The sequence below is a fragment of the Cibotium barometz genome, chromosome 64 (assembly GCF_041138505.1).
Source record: "Cibotium barometz isolate CiBa-2024 chromosome 64, ASM4113850v1, whole genome shotgun sequence".
NCBI classification, from domain to species: Eukaryota; Viridiplantae; Streptophyta; class Polypodiopsida; order Cyatheales; family Cibotiaceae; genus Cibotium; species Cibotium barometz.
Window position 1 is genome coordinate 9,111,064 of NC_141109.1, and position 18,354 is coordinate 9,129,417.

Genomic DNA, 18,354 nt, shown 5'->3' on the forward strand with positions numbered 1-18,354 from the left:
CTATTACTTTGCCGATGGACCTGAACACAAAGTTAACCGTTACTGATCCTTGTTGTGAGCCAGTTGATGCCTCGCAGTACCGGAAGTTGATTGGTTCATTGATTTGGTTTGCTGAACACCAGATTGGACTTGAGCTTCTCTGTGGGGCTGTTGAGCTCTTTTATGCAGACGCCATTGAAGACTCATTGGGACGCAGGATTGCGGATCTTGCGGTATCTGCAGAGTACGAAGGATCTGGGACTCTTTTACACAGGAGGGAATGGAGTCAGGCTCCAAGGTTGGAGTGACTCAGATTGGGGAGGAGATCCAGACATGAGGAGATCTACTTCAGGATACAGTTTCACCCTCGGCTCAGGAGCAGTTTCTTGGAGCAGCAAGAGGCAGCCAACTATTGCCCTTTCTTCGACAGAGGCAGAGTACCGGGCTGCTTGTGGTGCTGCTTGTGAGGTTGTATGGCTGCGGAGACTGCTAGGCGAGATTGGGTTTCCACAGAAGGAGCCCACAGTCATCCAGTGCGATAACCAGAGTTGTATAGCTATTGCTCGAAACCCGGTCTTCCATGCCCAGACCAAGCATATAGAGATACAATATCACTTTGTACGTGAGAAGATCTTGGCTGGTGACATCTTGCTACTTTATTGTTCGACGGAGGACAATGCGGCGGACCTCTTCACGAAGTCTTTACCTCAGGCGGCACTCCAGCTCCCTTGGGTTGGTTTCACAGCCAGGAGCTGAGAGGGGGTGTTAGATGTCATCTCTTGTCTATATTTATACACCAGGGCCTCTGTTGTGGGTGTGCCCGCCCCTGTATAAGGTGTTTTATCATTTTTTCTCACAGTCTTTTTGTGTGGACAAAGATCTCACAGTGAACCTTGGTAAAACCAAGGTTACGACATTTAATACCACACAAGCATGGGTGACTAGAACACAGACGCAGTTTACGTTTAGAGGAGAGCCAGTTGAGTATGTCAGATCCTATGTGTACCTGCTGGGGGTGACCTTTAGAGGGCCGCGGTTTTCTATGAGGGAGGCAGTAGAGGCTAGACTAGCACGAGGATTTGCAGCTTTGGGGGCACTTGAGAGACAGTGCGCAGACATACAGTTTCAAGAGCCACGCACGAAACTATGGCTATTTGACACTCTGGTTACATCGACACTTCTCTATGGAGCGGAGATATGGGGGCCTAGTCTTTTCCATAAGAGGAGGGAGCCATTGGCAGGACAGGACGGCGATCCCGTCAAGTGGGAATAGACTCCGTTGGACACCCACACGCGTAATAGCACAACTTAATATCACAATTTGAAATGGACAACTTAATAACAACTTGAAATTGAAATGAAATGAAATGAGATAAATGGACACCAGCACTGGGGCCGGAACGGGCCGACCCCCCCCCTCAATATATGATATATTTATTGGGAGTATTTAACAAATACAATGCTCCATGGGTTCCAAGAACCAGATGATGTCCATGTACAAATGAATACAGTACCAAAACAAAAGGCTCGAAGTAGAAATTCGAAGTAGAACGACCACTTGCGTGGTCCAGTCTCTACGGTCCTGTGCTTTCACTGGACTCCGCGGAGAGCGCCCCACTGGTGTTCCAGGACCACGCACAAACAAGCGCTCCCGTACTAACGCCTGGCTCTCCCCATCTCAGCACCTTTGGACCGTGGTTCTCCTAGAGCTTGGACTACCCGGCACCGAACGGGTGTTGCTGTGGAGAGAATCCCTTATCAGATTTATCACAAAGTACTTTACTTAAAATCTGAAAATTCACTTACTTGTGGATGGTAGATGGAAGACCAATACCCGGATGTGTCTGTGTAGAAGGTGTAGCCACCTAGGAGGTGTAAAATCCTCTTGTAGCCGCCAATGAAAAAGAAGTGCAACCTCTTGCAAAAAGGAGATGGAGCAGCCGCCTTAGGAGAAGTAACGCCTCGCTGTAGAAACACAGCCACCAGATGTATAGGAGAAGGTGGCTCAGCCTAAAGAGGCGTGGAAGAGCAACCAATATAGTCGCCTGGCTGCAGTGGAGAAAAGGCAGCCTGCTGGACAGAAGGAGAGTCACCGACTGCTGAGGTGATGAAGCGCATCTGTATGTACAGGAGGCGTCTAGCTGCAGCCTGCGCCGCCTGTAGTGCAGAGTGAACAGCTGCCAGCTGAAGGACTAGCGCAGCCAGCAGAGGGATTGCAGAAGCGCAGGTTGTTGGAGAAGACACTGGCGCCTGCAGGAGGCAGCGCACAGCCTGCAAGAGATAGTACACGCCGCCTCTGAAGATAGTGCACAGCCGCCTGCTGTGGTAGGCAGCGCAGCCTGCTTGGCTCCTTGTCTGGAGGCGCGCACACACACACACAGCCGCCTTCTAGGTTGCCTGGCGAAGGGAAGGCAGCCTGCTGGTGATTCAACGCAGGCTGCTGGACAAAGGGAGTCGCCAACTTGCTGAGGTGGTGAAGCAAGAGATGGAGGCGCACGATTGTGTAGTGTCCTTTTTGAAGGGTGGTCGCCAGTGGGCGGCCAGTTCCATGGTGGTGTGGGTAGGTGACCATGCACCCACCCCCACACACACACAAGTCAAGTGTGGCTCCCCACCTTGGCCCCTACGTGGGTGCCCAAAGTGGGTGCCCACTTTTAAGTGTATGTCCACTTTTAAGTGTATGTGAACATACAACCTTATAAAACAAAAGGTTAGAAATAAGATATCAAACCAACATGTGCAATATACTTACCACCTGTTCACACGCAACAAAACTTGTCAGAAGACAGAGAAAACTTCACGACTCACTGGCAAGCCTCCCCGCTCAGTAAGTAACACGTCAAGCAGGCATACTCAAAAATACAAGTCATGCGAAAACAGTTTCAAACATGCAGAACATGAGTGCATGTGCAAATAGTATCATGGACATATCTCCCGTTCATGGAACAAGTACAAAATATCTGTCGGCACAAAAATAGCACGATGTAAAACATAAATCCTGGTCTTCCTATGGAGTGACAGTCCCATAGGTAAGACACAGTTCCAGGCACGAGCCTCCCTATGGAGTGACAGTCCCATAGGTAAGACACGGCACAAATACTGGCTCTTCCATAACGTGACAATCCCATGGATAGAACACAGTCCAGGTCATACACGGGTGGCACCAGTCTGGCTCCCGTTCATATGACACCTTCCTGCTAACACACGGGTGGCACCAGTCTGGCTCCCGTCTATGTCAGCAAAATACTGGCCTCTTCACATGAGACACCGACCTGGCCTCAAGTGAACGAGACACAAAAACTGGAGATGGACCAAATGGTCAGCCAATTGGTGACATCCCCCCGGGCTTCTAAAGAGTTGTCCTCAACTGAAAAGCCTCAAGATATGCCTGCAACAACTGTGGGTAGTCAACAAAATAGTCCTCATTTACCCATTTTGCATCAATAGGCAGATAATTTTTAAACTTCACAAGGTATCTCTTGGAAAGCTTTTCTACAGCAGCAGGTAGCTTTCTCTCCTTGTGAAAAACAATCTGTTCTGGCTGGAGGATCTCCTCAAGCTCATCAATCTCTGGCGGATCTTCTGTGATAGGCTTGTCAGGATCTGGCCCCACATATTTCCGAAATAGACTCACATGAAATGCATTGTGAATCTCCCAGTGACTAGGTAAAGCAAGCCTGTATGACACTTCATTGATCTTTTGAATCACTTTGAAGGGTCCATAATAGCGAGGAGAAAGCTTAGGATATGATCCTTCTCGTCCTGGCCTCTTCTGAAGCCTGGCTTTCTCAAATTTCAGCAAAACCCAATCACCTTCTTTGACTTGCATGTCCCTTCTATGCTTGTCAGTAGTCATTTTATGCTTATCTTATGACCTTGCAATGGCTCTCCGCACCTGACCAAAGGCTACATCCAAGTCACGAACATATTCATCAGTTGCAAAAATCTCATCCTTTGTACGAAGGATGGGTGGCAATACCACTTTGCCATAGATAATCTCAAACGGAGCCTTTCTCGTGGAGGCATGGATCATATTGTTGTAGGCAAACTCAACAAGTGGAAGATACTTCTCCCATGCAGTCTTTTGATCTGCCACATAACACTTCAACAAATCCAACACGGCTGAATTTGCAGCTTCACTTTGGCCATCCGTTTGGAGATGATAAGCTGATGAAAACTCAAGTTTAGTGCCCATATTATCAAATAAAGCCCTCCAAAAGAGGCTTGTAGTCCTGGGATCTCTATCCCCGACAATGGATTTAGGCATACCATGATGCTTGAAAATGTTAGCAAGAAAAAGCTTTACCATATGATCAGCTTTAATGGTTTTCTTGACGGGCAAGAAATGAGCTTGCTTGCTAAACCTGTCCACAATGGTCCAAATAGCATCATTCCCATGCTGGGATCTAGGCAAGTCCATAATAAAATCCATAGTAATACTTTCCCAAGGTTGCGAGAGAATAGGCAATGGCTAAAGCAAACCTGGAGGTTTTTGCCTGTCAAATTTCACCTTTTGGCAAGTGATACATGCACGTATATAAGCCTCAATGTCTTTACGCATGCTTGGCCAAAAGAAATATCTCTGAATCATGCGTGTAGTGGGCATAATACCTCTATGACCAGCATAAGGTGGAGCGTGACATTCGTCCATAACCTTTGGACGCAAGTCCTTCACCACACATAGGCAATTATCCTTCATAAGATAACCTTCATTGATAACATAAGAGGCATGTGGATGACCAACCATCAAATCAGTCCATATAGAGCAAAAATCAGCATCCAAATGATACAAATCTCGCATAGCAGATAGGTCGCCATGAGAGGCCACTGAGATTGCAGCTACATAAGGCCTCCTGGATAATGCATCGGCCACTACATTTTTCTTTCCTGGAGTATGCACAATCTGAAAATGAAACATTGAAAGAAAGTTTGCCATTCTCATTTGCTTCTCCGAAAGCTTTGTTTGAGATAGAAAATATCTCAAGCTTTGATGATCTGTCTTGACTACAAATTCAGTCCCAAGAAGATAATGTTTCCATATCTTTAAGGCGTGAATTATAGCCAAGAGCTCTTTCTCATAGATATCCATATGAAGCTCAGCATCATGCAAACGACGGCTCTCATATGCAACTGCATGCCCTTCTTGATTTAGGACAGCTCCTATATAGTCACCACAAGCATCACATTCAACTACGAATGACTTGTGCAAGTCAGGAACAATAAATACTGGACCACATATGATAGCATGCTTGAGCTGCAAGAAAGCATCCTGTTCTTTTGAAGTCCATTTGAAAGTGGTTTTCTTCTTTGTGAGATCATGTAGAGGGGTGGCTATCATGGCAAAATGCCTTATGAAACGCCTATAATACGAACATAATCCCAGAAAACTTGATGTACGTTTTGCAATTCTGGCCAATTCTGAATGGTCTCTATCTTTGCAGGATCCATTGTTACTTCATCCTTGGATAGAATATGACCCAGATAATGAATCTCTGAAAGGAAAAACTCACTTTTCTTGGCATTAATGAAAAGTTTATGCTTCCGTAACTCTTCGAACACTGTGACTAAATGAGTTCTGTGTTCCTCCTTATTCTTGGAGAAAACCAAGATATCATCAAAGAATACTCCTGTGAATTTGCGATGGGGTCGGAATATCCTATCCATCATACGATTAAACGTAGCAGGAGCATTGGTGAGACCAAAAGGCATTACCAAAAAATCATATAATCCAAAGGCTGTCCTGAATGCAGTTTTATGGACATCTTGTGGCACCACTCGTATTTGGTGATAACCACTCTTCAAATCAAGTCGGCTGAAACAAGCCGAACCATCAAGCTTATCCAAAATGTCATCAATACGCGGAATTGAAAATCTTCTTTTGAACAAGAAGTACAAGAGAGCAATAAGGTGAGGAACTGGGCTGAACCAAACCTTTCTCTAAAAGCTCATTTACCTGCTTCATGATCTCTTCTTGTTGTGCAACACTCACTCAGTATGCGGGTTTGTTAGGAGAAGAACTACCTGACACAAGATCTATGAAATGATCTTCGGGCCTTTGGGGAGGTAATTCACTTGGCAATGAATCAGCAAAACAGTCGTTGAATGTATGAAGAAAATTCAGCCTATCATTAGTCATAGCATCCACATTTTGATGATTTGGCATAAGGCTATCACGAACAAAAACCAAGTACGCAGAAAGACTCTTTTTCATTGCTTTATTAATTTGAATGTGAGATACAAGTGGGATGGAATCTCCTTCTTTGCCAGCATCAATGAAATGCATGCGGCCTTTATGCATAAAAGAAATCATATTGGTCTTGTACTCTTTGCCGGGCTCAAGCCTATGGTACCATGGCTTGCCCAACAATACATCACATCCATTTAGTGGAGCAACTAGGAAATGTTCATTATCAAGGTAGCCCTGGATATGTATGCGCAACTTTCCTATCAAAGGGGTAACCTGCACCTCTTTACCAACAAATGCAGCTTCGGCTTCAATCTGAGGTCCCATGTTCTCAACCTCAATACCCAATGCAGCTGCCGTTTGCATAGAGATGAAGTTATCGGTTGCACAGTCATCAAACATGAATAGGGCGGGCTGATCCTTGATTTGACCCCAAGCCTTGCATACCATTCACTCTTTTGCATCATGTTCAGTGTTTCCCTGCACATCGGGAACTGCATGTACATTAGCCTTGGTCTGCTTGTCCTCGTGCTTTGGTTTGCGGTCAGGGCATTGTCGAAACATGTGGTCTTTGCTACCACAAGAAAAACATTTTCCCTCCTTGGCATATTGCTCTCTTTGCTCAAGGGTCAAGCCGAATTTGTTCTTCTTTGGACCTTGATCTTTAGATGAGATATTTTCAGCTCTACCTCCCTTGTGGGTCTCCCGGAAGTTCTTTTTAGGTGGCTGTCCACCTTTTTGCAGATTTAGGACAGCCTTGATCCTTCTTAATTTTGAGTACCAATTGCTCCGTAACAAGAGCATAAGCTGTGAGCTGTTGCAAAGTATGTTTCGGGTGCAATTCAATGCCCGAACGATATGCTGGTTGCAGTTCGGAGTGAAACTTCCTCTTTCTTTCATCCTCAGTGATTTGCATAAAGGGAGTTACTTCCAGCAACACTTTCCAAAACTTGTTGACATACTGTTGCACACTTTCATTATCTCTTTGCTCAAGTCTGTCCCACTTTTGAGTGAGAGTTTGCTCCGCATTTGGTGGCAAAAACTGAGCATAGAATCGGTCCTTAAATTCCTTCCAGGTGCAAATGGGATCCTTGGTGATCTTTTTAGTGATCCACCAATGAGCAACGGTCCCTTTCAAAAACATGCTAGCATGGCGTACTTTAGACTTTTCAGTGAAGTCCTCATCGCGCTAAAAGCAATGTCGAACTGTGCCACAAATGCTAACACTTTGGAAGCATCATGTTCTCCATGAAAAACATCAAATTTAACAGATTTGTCACCTGCTTTAAATTCCTTGAGCTTTCTGGCATGAGACTCATGGTCTTCTCTTTTTCTTTTTCCCTTATCCAACGGGGCAGCCCTATCTGCATGGGCTCCATGGGCCGTCATAGAAGTTTCATGAGGCACGGTGGCATGTGCTCCACGAACTTGAAACTCAGATGCATGTGACTTTCCTACATAAGGCATTGTCTCTCCATGAGACAACTCAGAAGGCGAAATTCTTCTAGTTGCAGACCTGTCACCCCTACCATGGGATACATGTCTTGAATGCATGTGACTTTCATGCCCTCCATGAGCACTAGCATACATATACCTGTCAGGCTTTGTGTCTTGTGGAGAAGATGCATGACGAGAGGTGACAGTTCACCTCTTCCTTTTGCATAAAAGACCTCAGCCTTTGAGATGCGGGATCTCCATGCTTTAAGCGAGGTGATCTGAATTTCAGCTCTCCGTCATCCCCCTCTTTGATGTCACCTTTGCGGAGAAGGTAGGAAAGTGCCAACTCCCTTGGCTTCTTGCCCACTTCCCGTGCCATTATGGACTCAAAAGTCACATCCACTATTGCATCGGCTTTCCTTGCTTCAATGGCACTTTGCACATGGGGATCTTCATGCAAAAATTTTAGCTCTTGCTCTTGTGCCTGCAAAAGCTTTCTCATATGTTCCATTTCAGCCCTCATTGCATCAGGCTGTTCATCAAGCATGACTGTCTTTCCTCGAGACAGTTGTCCCTTTGATTCACTATCATTAACCCTTTCAAGGGGCTTGTGCCTTCCTCGTCGCAGAGCATCAGAACCACGCGAGGCACTTGATGGGCCCCTCGAATTAGGCACTTCCAAAGGGTTACCTTGGCTGTCCATTGTGTTAAGTGTGCTAGAAGCGGGGTGTCCAATACACAGGTTCGTTTCCCCACTAGGAAGAGGGAAACAACCGTGCTCTGATACCAATGAAACCGATCCCATCAAGTGGGAATAGACTCCGTTGGACACCCACACGCGTAATAGCACAACTTAATATCACAATTTGAAATGGATGACTTAATAACAACTTGAAATTGAAATGAAATGAAATGAGATAAATGGACACCAGCACTGGGGCCGGAACGGGCCGACCCCTCCCTCAATATATGATATATTTATTGGGATTATTTAACAAATACAATGCTCCATGGGTTCCAAGAACCAGATGATGTCCATGTACAAATGAATACAGTACCAAAACAAAAGGCTTGAAGTAGAAATTCGAAGTAGAATGACCACTTGCGTGGTCCAGTCTCTACGGTCCCTGTGCTTTCACTGGACTCCGCAGAGAGCGCCCCACTAGTGTTCCAGGACCACGCACAAACAAGCGCTCCCGTACTAACGCCTGGCTCTCCCCATCTCAGCACCTTTGGACCGTGGTTCTCCTAGAGCTTGGACTACCCGGCACCGAACGGGTGTTGCTGTGGAGAGAATCTCTTATCAGATTTATCACAAAGTACTTTACTTGAAATCTGAAAATTCACTTACTTGTGGATGGTAGATGGAAGACCAATACCCGGATGTGTCTGTGTAGAAGGTGTAGCCACCTCGGAGGTGTAAAATCCTCTTGTAGCCGCCAATGAAAAAGAAGTGCAACCTCTTGCAAAAAGGAGATGGAGCAGCCGCCTTAGGAGAAGTAACGCCTCGCTGTAGGAACACAGCCACCAGATGTATAGGAGAAGGTGGCTCAGCCTAAAGAGGCGTGGAAGAGCAACCAATATAGTCGCCTGGCTGCAGTGGAGAAAAGGCAGCCTGGTGGAGGACATGGAGGCGCACGGTCACCTGCAGCCTGCTGGACAGAAGGAGAGTCACCGACTGCTGAGGTGATGAAGCGCATTTGTATGTACAGGAGGCGTCTGGCTGCAACCTGCGCTGCCTGTAGTGCAGAGTGAACAGCTGCCAGCTGAAGGACTAGCGCAGCCAGCAGAGGGATTGCAAAAGCGCAGGTTGTTGGAGAAGACACTGGCGCCTGCAGGAGGCAGTGCGCACAGCCTGCAAGAGATGGTACACGCCGCCTCTGAAGATAGTGCACAGCCGCCTGCTGTGGTAGGCAGCGCAGCCTGTTTGGCTGCCTGTCTGGAGGCGCACACGCACACACAGCCGCCTTCTAGGTTGCCTGGCGAAGGGAAGGCAGCCTGCTGGTGATTCAACGCAGGCTGCTGGACAGAGGGAGTCGCCGACTTGCTGAGGTGGTGAAGCAGGAGATGGAGGCGCACGATTGTGTAGTGTCCAGTGTTGGAGTGGAGTTTAAACGATTACAATTGCCTGGCTCCCCATGTTTGCATGTGGGCGGCCAGTTCCATGGTGGTGTGGGTAGGTGACCATGCACCCACCCCCACACACACAAGTCAAGTGTGGCTCCCCACCTTGGCCCCTAAGTGGGTGCCCAAAGTGGGTGCCCACTTTTAAGTGTATGTGAACATACAACCTTATAAAACAAAAGGTTAGAAATAAGATATCAAACCAACATGTGCAATATACTTACCACCTGTTCACACGCAACAAAACTTGTCAGAAGACAGAGCAAACTTCACGACTCACTGGCAGGCGTCCCCGCTCAGTAAGTAACACGTCAAGCAGGCATACTCAAAAATACAAGTCATGCAAAAACAGTTTCAAACATGCAGAACATGAGTGCATGTGCAAATAGTATCATGGATATATCTCCCGTTCATGAAACAAGTACAAAATATCTGTCGGCACAAAAACAGCACGACGTAAAACATAAATCCTGGTCTTCCTATGGAGTGACAGTCCCATAGGTAAGACACAGTTCCAGGCACGAGCCTCCCTATGGAGTGACAGTCCCATAGGTAAGACACGGCACAAATACTGGCTCTTCCATGGCGTGACAATCCCATGGATAGAACACAGTCCAGGTCATACACGGGTGGCACCAGTCTGGCTCCCGTCTATGTCAGCAAAATATTGGCCTCTTCACATGAGACACCGACCTGGCCTCAAGTGAACGAGACAAAAAAACTGGAGATGGACCAAATGGTCGGCCAATTGGTGACAGACTATTACGATGGATGGCAGCATATGGAGAGGCCATTAGTGATGATGATTGCATGCATGATTCGGAGCAAGTCATCTGTACCACATGAGATCATCACTAATGGCCTCAGTGGTTACTGAGGCTTTGTTCCGTGCAGTTACTTTTCTCCATAGAATATGGGAGCCCCAGTGGTTACTGAGGCTTTGTTCCGTGCAGTTACTTTTCTCCATAGAATATGGGGCTGCCCCAGTGGTTACTGAGGCTTTGTTCCGTGTAGTTACTTTTCTCCATAGAATATGGGAGCTCCCTCAGCAGAAATACCCTTGCCTAGCACTCACTTCCTCCAAACAGCTTGCAGATGAGGGAGACACCCAATGTTGGTATGCCCAGATGCGCACATGGCTGGCCTTGCATGGCATGAATATTGATGCACTCCCACCTTTTGCTTACAGCCTGGACTGCCCGTTCTTAGATCTCAGCCGTTCAGAGCTGAATCGGGTGATCAGGATGGACATTGTGAGACTAGATATAGAGAGGACATGGGTCAAGCCCCTGCAGCCGTTGGGCACGAAAATGGCACACTACCATAGTCATTTTCTACACCTCTCTTCGGACGGGTTTATTATACGCCATGCTTACATGGACACACCCCTCTCACATGGTATTCGGAGTCTATTGGACAGATTCGCACCTCTTCACACCGGTTGAGGATAGAGACAGGTCAATATGAGGATATAGCACTAGAGGACCGCATATGCCAGCTTTGCCATCAGGAGGAGTCGGAGGAACACTATATATGTCGTTGTACGGTCTACTAGAGATCCGAAGGAGGTACCACTGCCTGTTCCGTGAAGGCTTTGGACCTTTGCGTGGATCATGGACTTTGAGGACCAAAGGTGCTTAGGGCTCTTCATACTTGAGCTTAGACGCCACAGAGAGAGCCTATTGAGGGACAGGAGGGCAGTGGGACCAGAGCCACCTAGACAGAGAGCCCTCACAGATTTTTTCAGAGCCAACACTCTAACCCCACCAGCCTCTACTCCCCCATCTAAAGGCTTACCTGGCAAACCACCCTCCAGAGGAGTCACCCTGGACAGAGCCATTGCCATCTATAGAGCGAGACACCCACGACCACGAGGATCGCGTCCACGACTCCCTCACCATCGCGACAGATTCGAGCCATCATTGCCCGCCACCGGAGGAGTTTACCGCGATGATTCAGCGGTTCAGCTTTCAGCTCTTAGCTCTCTTAGGATGTTACTATTTTCATTCTTTCTTTCAGATTTGTTATGATGAGACATCATCATCATCAGTTGTACCTTGTTTTGGTCTCATGGGCCTTTAGGAGACGTTAATATCTCTCCCTCTCTCTCTCTCTCTCTCTCTCTCTCATTGACCTTCTACACTCTGCTGCCATATCTAGTTTTCCACACATCTCATTCTACCGCCCGAGCCAAACATGGGACGATGCCCCATAATAGTTGGTATGACGATGAGTGTCACGCCACTCGTGCACTCCTTTTACAAGAGGTAGAGAGAGGTGAGATCTTCGCCTGCAAGGGCACGATGATTGCACCAATCCCTTACCCGCCATAAACGGCAAGCATATGAGGTCAATAAACACTAGGAGATGTACCAACTATTCTTGAGCAGTAACTCAAAGGAGGCCTGGCGAAAGATCCGAGAACACCATCCACCCACACTTATCACTGATCCGCACACTTGGCACACATACACAGAGTCACTATATGATGTGCCCGATCAGCCACCACTACCACACCCACAGAGCCTCGCCCTGTCACTTCCACTCTCTTCACGTGGAGAAAGGTATGAAGAGACTACAACATGGGAGATCTCAGGATCACACACGGATGAGAGGAGAGCGCTTCTCATATGCATCACATACACTCGCCCCTTTTATTGCATACCTTTTTAATAGGGCACTTGTTGAGGGATTCCCACACACATGGTCTATGCACACCATCACCCTGATTCACAAATCTCGTGACACTATGGATCTGGGGAACTACAGGACTATTATGATTGGTCATATTTTGGCCAAACTCTATGGATCGGTACTTGAGTCTGAGCTCAGCAGCTTAGCAGAAAGTGAGGGTTTTTGGGCCCACTGGTTTCCGGCAGAATTTCTCCACACTGGATCACATTTTTACCCTCAGGAGCTTGATTGAGTAGGCTAGGGCAGATTATCAGCGCCTCTATTGTTGCTTTGTGGATTTCCGCAAAGCATTTGATACAGTGCCATGTGACAGGCTTCTTCACCGACTACAGACTTTGGAAGTCCCTCTGAGATGATCTTGGGGATTATTGCGCTATACGAGAGGGTGATGGCAAGAGTTCGATGCCCAAGAGGTCTATCAGAGAGATTGCTAGCACCATCGGTGGATGCCCATTATCCCCGACCTTCTTTGGCTTGTACATTGACGAGATCTCAGACTTCATTGTTGACAGAGGTGGAAGGAGAGGGGCTTCTCTATCTGGCTTCTTCATTGCTCTGATGCTATATGCGGACAACATTGTATTGATGGCAGATTCTCAGGAGGGACTATAACGCCACATGCAAGCACTGGACGAGTTTTGCGCACAGAGAGCTCTTACAGTGAACCTTGGGAAAACCAAGGTAATGATTTTCCATACCTCCACGCGAGTCATCAGAGATACAGTGATTACTTATTAGGGCAGCCAGGTGGAGGTGATGAACACCTATGTATACCTCGGGGTTACTTTCACGAGTACAAGTGGTCACTTCTCTATGCGACAGGGTTCACGGGATTGATCGACTCGAGGATATGCAACTTTAGCTCTCCTAGAGTGACGGTGCTACCAGTCCCATTTCCAGGAGTCCCGCACGAAGGGGGGGCTTTTCGTCGACACTTTGGTCACTCCAGCGATGATGTACACCACACCTATGTGGGCCCCTGGCTTATCCTCAGGAGATTGGCAGCAGATTGAGAGGCCCCAAGTTCTCATGCTATCACGGATGATTCCCAGCAAATCATCAGTGCCACACCTGATTATTCAAGCAGAGTTTGCTGCATCCCCCATGGTAGTTGAGGCCCTGTTCCAGACAATTGCCTTTCTTCAGAGAGCCACAGATATGGACCCAGATCGACTACTCCGACAGGCTTTGGAGTTGTCTCAGAGGATCACTTCCCAGGGCACTCATCCATCTTGGTATGCATCGGTACTGTCATGGTTCACAGCACATGGACTTCAGATGGATCGACTCCCCCCTTCTCAGTATGACCAGGAATCCCCACACACCAGGCTCTCACAGGTGGATCGGAATCGGGTTTTGAGGTCTGATTTGCTCCAGATGCACATTAGAGATACTTGGATCACCTTGGTGGCTTTGCCCACCAAAATGCAGTATTACCGAGATCATTTCCTGCAGCTTACAGAGGAGGGTTCTATCCAGCGGCCGAGTTACATGGACGCCTATATGTCACATGCTGTGAGGACCACCATTCGGGCAGCTCAAAGTGTTCTCACATACCCTCGAGATTGAGTCTGGACAAGCAGCACAGATACCCAGGGAGGCTAGACTATGCAAACTATGCCTGGAGTCTATGTATGCAGATGTCCAGTATATTATGAGATCAGAGGGAGATATCACTGCCTCTTCAGAGAGGGTTGCAATCCACTCAGTCGAGTGATGGAGTATCCAAATCAGGGACTATTTCTCAAGGAGCTACGCAAACATCGGTAGAGTCTTTTGCAGACCGAGCCAGCTCAGTCCAGACTAGTATTACTAGCTTCTTCAGATCCCAAACGGAGGGATCGGCTCCAGCGTCTCGCCATCAGGTTACAATTGCAGGTGAAGCATTATCCCTATCGAGAGCTACTGAGGTTTGAGCAGCCCAGCGACTCGACTTACAGAAAGCCGACTCCCGCGACCACACTAGAGCCAGATTGATGTGATCTTAGCACGGAATTAGTGACGGAGGGAGGAGGCCTCTGGGCAGAAAGAATCTGACCTTACTAAAAATTTTAGTGAAAGAAGAGAACCATTAAAAGCAAGAGGTAAAGATATAAATAAAACTTTAATTTTTTTTTTTTAAAAAAAAAAAGAGAAAACAGGGGGGCCCGCACGCATAATTTATTTCTGCAAACAAGCAGAAAAGCAAAGACAACAAACAGAGAAGGAGTGACTCTCTCGCTCTGAAGCTCTGTTTCTTCCCCAGTTTCCCGCCCTTTCAATCTGCAGCGCAGGCTCTCTTTCTCAGCGGGCGGATGCCCTCCCAAGTGCATGGGCACTGAGCGGAGGAGCCCGTCCTTGATTAGACCACAGACCGTATCAGCTTCACCTGCAAAAGTAAGTCCAATGCTCAGCAGTCACTTCAACTTAGCATCTCCTTCAACCTCTCAGTTAGCCCCCCACCCAACCCGTGGATCCCCATCCCTGAAAAGACGTGGAGTGGAGAGAATATCATGGAAGCAGTAATGGACGAAAACTCAAGACTGATGCAGGAATTAAAAGATGCCAAAGCTCAGCTATTAAACATGAAGAACAAGGAGCAGTACAAAGAGGTATCCAGATCGACAGCAAAAGAACCGGCAGTAGCAGATACAGTCCCGCCGAAAGAGACCGTGAACTTCACCGACCGAGGTAACAACGCAGACACCACTGTTCACGTTAACCTGCCAATAGATCAGGTAAGGAGCAAAGTAGAAGATTATTCAGAAAGATGCCTGGTGGGACTCCTCTTTGGGCCTAGACCATCTAAGGAAGCCATGAGAGCCTGGATAAGAGAAAGTTGGTCCCCTCTTGGTATAGAGGTGACTCTTACTCAAGCCCTTCCCAAAGGCTACTACCTCTTTTTATTCAAAGATGCAAGCATGGCATTGAAAGTAATCAGTTCTGGCCAATGGATGTTCAGACATATACCCTTTTGTTTCATGAGGTGGTCTAAGGATTTCAACCCGGACGGGCCCAAGTCGTCAGTATATCCAGTTTGGGTCGAGCTCCCTAATCTCCCCATCCATTTAAACCCCTGGATCAAAGCTATTTTAGCCCCCTTAGGTCAAATTCTAGGAACCAAAGCCTTTTCGGATTACAACCCTGCGTGGCACCCCCAAGTCCTAGTCGAACTTGACCTAGCCCATCCCCTCCCAGACAAGATAGAAATAGGATGTGGTGAGTTCTCTCATTCGCAAGCTATCCTCTACAAACACTTGCCTAACTCATGCTTTCATTGTGGTAAACAGGGACATCTCATCAGAAATTGTCCCTTAAAAAACCCTCAGTTAATCCTCCCCCAAGTAGTTGAAAAAGACCCCCCCCTTAACCCTAGCCAATTCAACTCAGCTCCCGGCCCCCCTCAGTCTGCCGGAGCCATAAAAGAACCTGAATTTGTTCAAGTCAATAGAAGGAAACCAGCCACCAAGCCCAAGCCCTCTCACCCTCTAGCCAGACCCAACAGATACTCTGTTCTAGCAGCTGTTCCAGATCCAGGGGAAGCTGAAGAAGAAAATGACACTGTTGAAAGTACCCCCATCAATAAGCTGAGGTTAGACAAGGAAATCGACAATCTGGATGCTGCTGACATGGACACAACAGTCACAACAGCTGCTGAAAAGAGCCTCATCCTACCTTCAGGTAACCCTAACGACATGGATATTAGCAAAGAACTCAAGAGAGGCAGAGCACAACTGGGAGCCACCCCTCAGTCAACCGCGAAAGGAGGTCCCCACAAACCCCCAAATAAAAGATAATGAAAGCTGCAAGTTTCAACGTCAAAGGGCTTACTGACTCTAAGAAAGCTCAGCTAGTAAAACAATGGATCAAATCAAAAGGACATCTGGATTTCATCACCCTTGTGGAGATCAAGACTACAGGGGAGGAGCTGAAAAGAAGGCTTCACACCATCTCCTCTGATCACTTTTGGGTCCACTCACTTCATCCTCATGGAGCCGGAGGTCTGGCAATAGGCATTCATTATGATAGCATTCAGGATTTTAAAGACTTTCAATTAGACTTTAACAACCAGTGGATAGTATGCCACATGAACAAGTTCTCCTTTGTAGGTGTTTATGCCCACGGCCCTCAGAAGCTGAGAATCAGGACCTGGAAATCTTTGCTAAGACTTAGAGGTCCACTGCTGATAATGGGAGACTTCAACATGGTAGAAACACTCAAAGACAGATTCAAATCCAAAGGGCTAGCCCTGGCTGGATCAGAGAAGCAAGCTTGGGAAAAGGTAAAACATAAATTCAACCTTCAGGATCTAGGTCAAGAAGGAAGTTTTTCATGGCAGAACTACTCCTCAGGCGACCTGGCCAGAAAAGCTAGGCTGGACAGAGCTTACGCAAGTGGTGAAATCTTCTCCAAATTCAACAGATGCGAATGTGTTGTAGATACAACCACATGCATCTCAGACCATTACCCTATCATTACTACAATGGATAACCTGGAACACAGACACAAAGCGTGCTGGTTTCACACAGATCCAGCCCTATTCAAATTGCCACTAGTTCAAGAAGAAGTCAAACTCATCTCGGAATCCTTCTTCACCACAAACCTCTCTCCGGCCAAAGCTTGGAACCTCGCCGTCAAGTCAACCCAAAACCTTCTCAGGCAAGTCAGAAAAGAGGTTGCAGCCCATAGATGCAGCAGACTCACAAAGCTCCAAGATCAACTGCAACAGCAAGAGGCTTCTGGCAACCCAGCCAATACCAACCAAATCAGAGCCAGGATCAAAAGAGAGGAAGAAATAGCTCTGCAACACACTAAACTATTTACCAGGGAATGGTGGACAGGAAAAGCAGACAGACCAAACCAAGAAATGTTTAAAACCCTCAAGGTCAAACAGAGGCAAGAGCATATCCCCCTGCTAACAAACAAGGAAGGAACCCTGGCGGTGAACCAAGCTGAGAACAGAAAGCTGATCACTGAATACTACAGCAACATTTTCCAGGAAGAAGGACCCCCCTCCCCATCCAAGGCAGCCGCAATGGAAACAATAAAACAAGTCAGACCTTCAACAGTCCCAGCCAACATAGCTGCTACTCTAGAGAAAGAAATCACTCAGGAGGAAATCAAAGAAGTCATCTTTTCCCTCAAGCCTAACAAGAGCCCAGGTGAGGATGGCCTCCCAGCCGAGTTTTTTCAATCCTTTTGTGAGGTGCTAACAGGTCCCATCCTCAAAGTTTGGCATGAATCACTGAAATACGGAGCACTGCCAACACAAATTAATAAAGGTCTCATCAAGTTGATCCATAAAAAAGGCCCCAAGGAGATCTTGGGAAACTGGAGACCTCTCACTATGCTAAACAGTGTCTACAAAATTCTAGCCAAAGTACTAGCCACTAGAATGAGTAAGCACATGAAACACTGGATTTCAAAGGAACAAAAAGGATTCATCAAAGGTCGGTACATCCTGGACTCCATAATCGCCCTATGGGAAGGTTTCGACTATGCAGAAAAATCCAGCCAGGATTTCCTTTTTATCAAGATAGACTTTGAGAAAGCATACGACAGAATCCAGTGGGACTACATCCTCCAATCCCTGAGAGATATGGGGCTGGGACCTCAGTTCACCCATATGGTTCAAACTCTTTTTGGGAATGCCAAAGCCAAAATCATCCTCAACGGAGAACTGTCAGACCCTTTCCCTCTTGAAAAAAGCATTAGACAAGGGTGCCCTCTAGCTCCCCTTCTCTATGCTATAGCTGCAGATGGGCTCAATTGGCTGATAAAGGACAAGATAAACAAAGGGGAACTAGCGGGCATCAAACTTCCTAACGGAGAACAAATGTGCACACAGATGTTCGCGGACGACACCAACAGCCTCATAGCAAACGAAGAGGAGAACATCAAGGTACTTTGGAGCTGTCTCCAAACTTACTGTGAGGCTTCAGGATCCAAAGTCAACC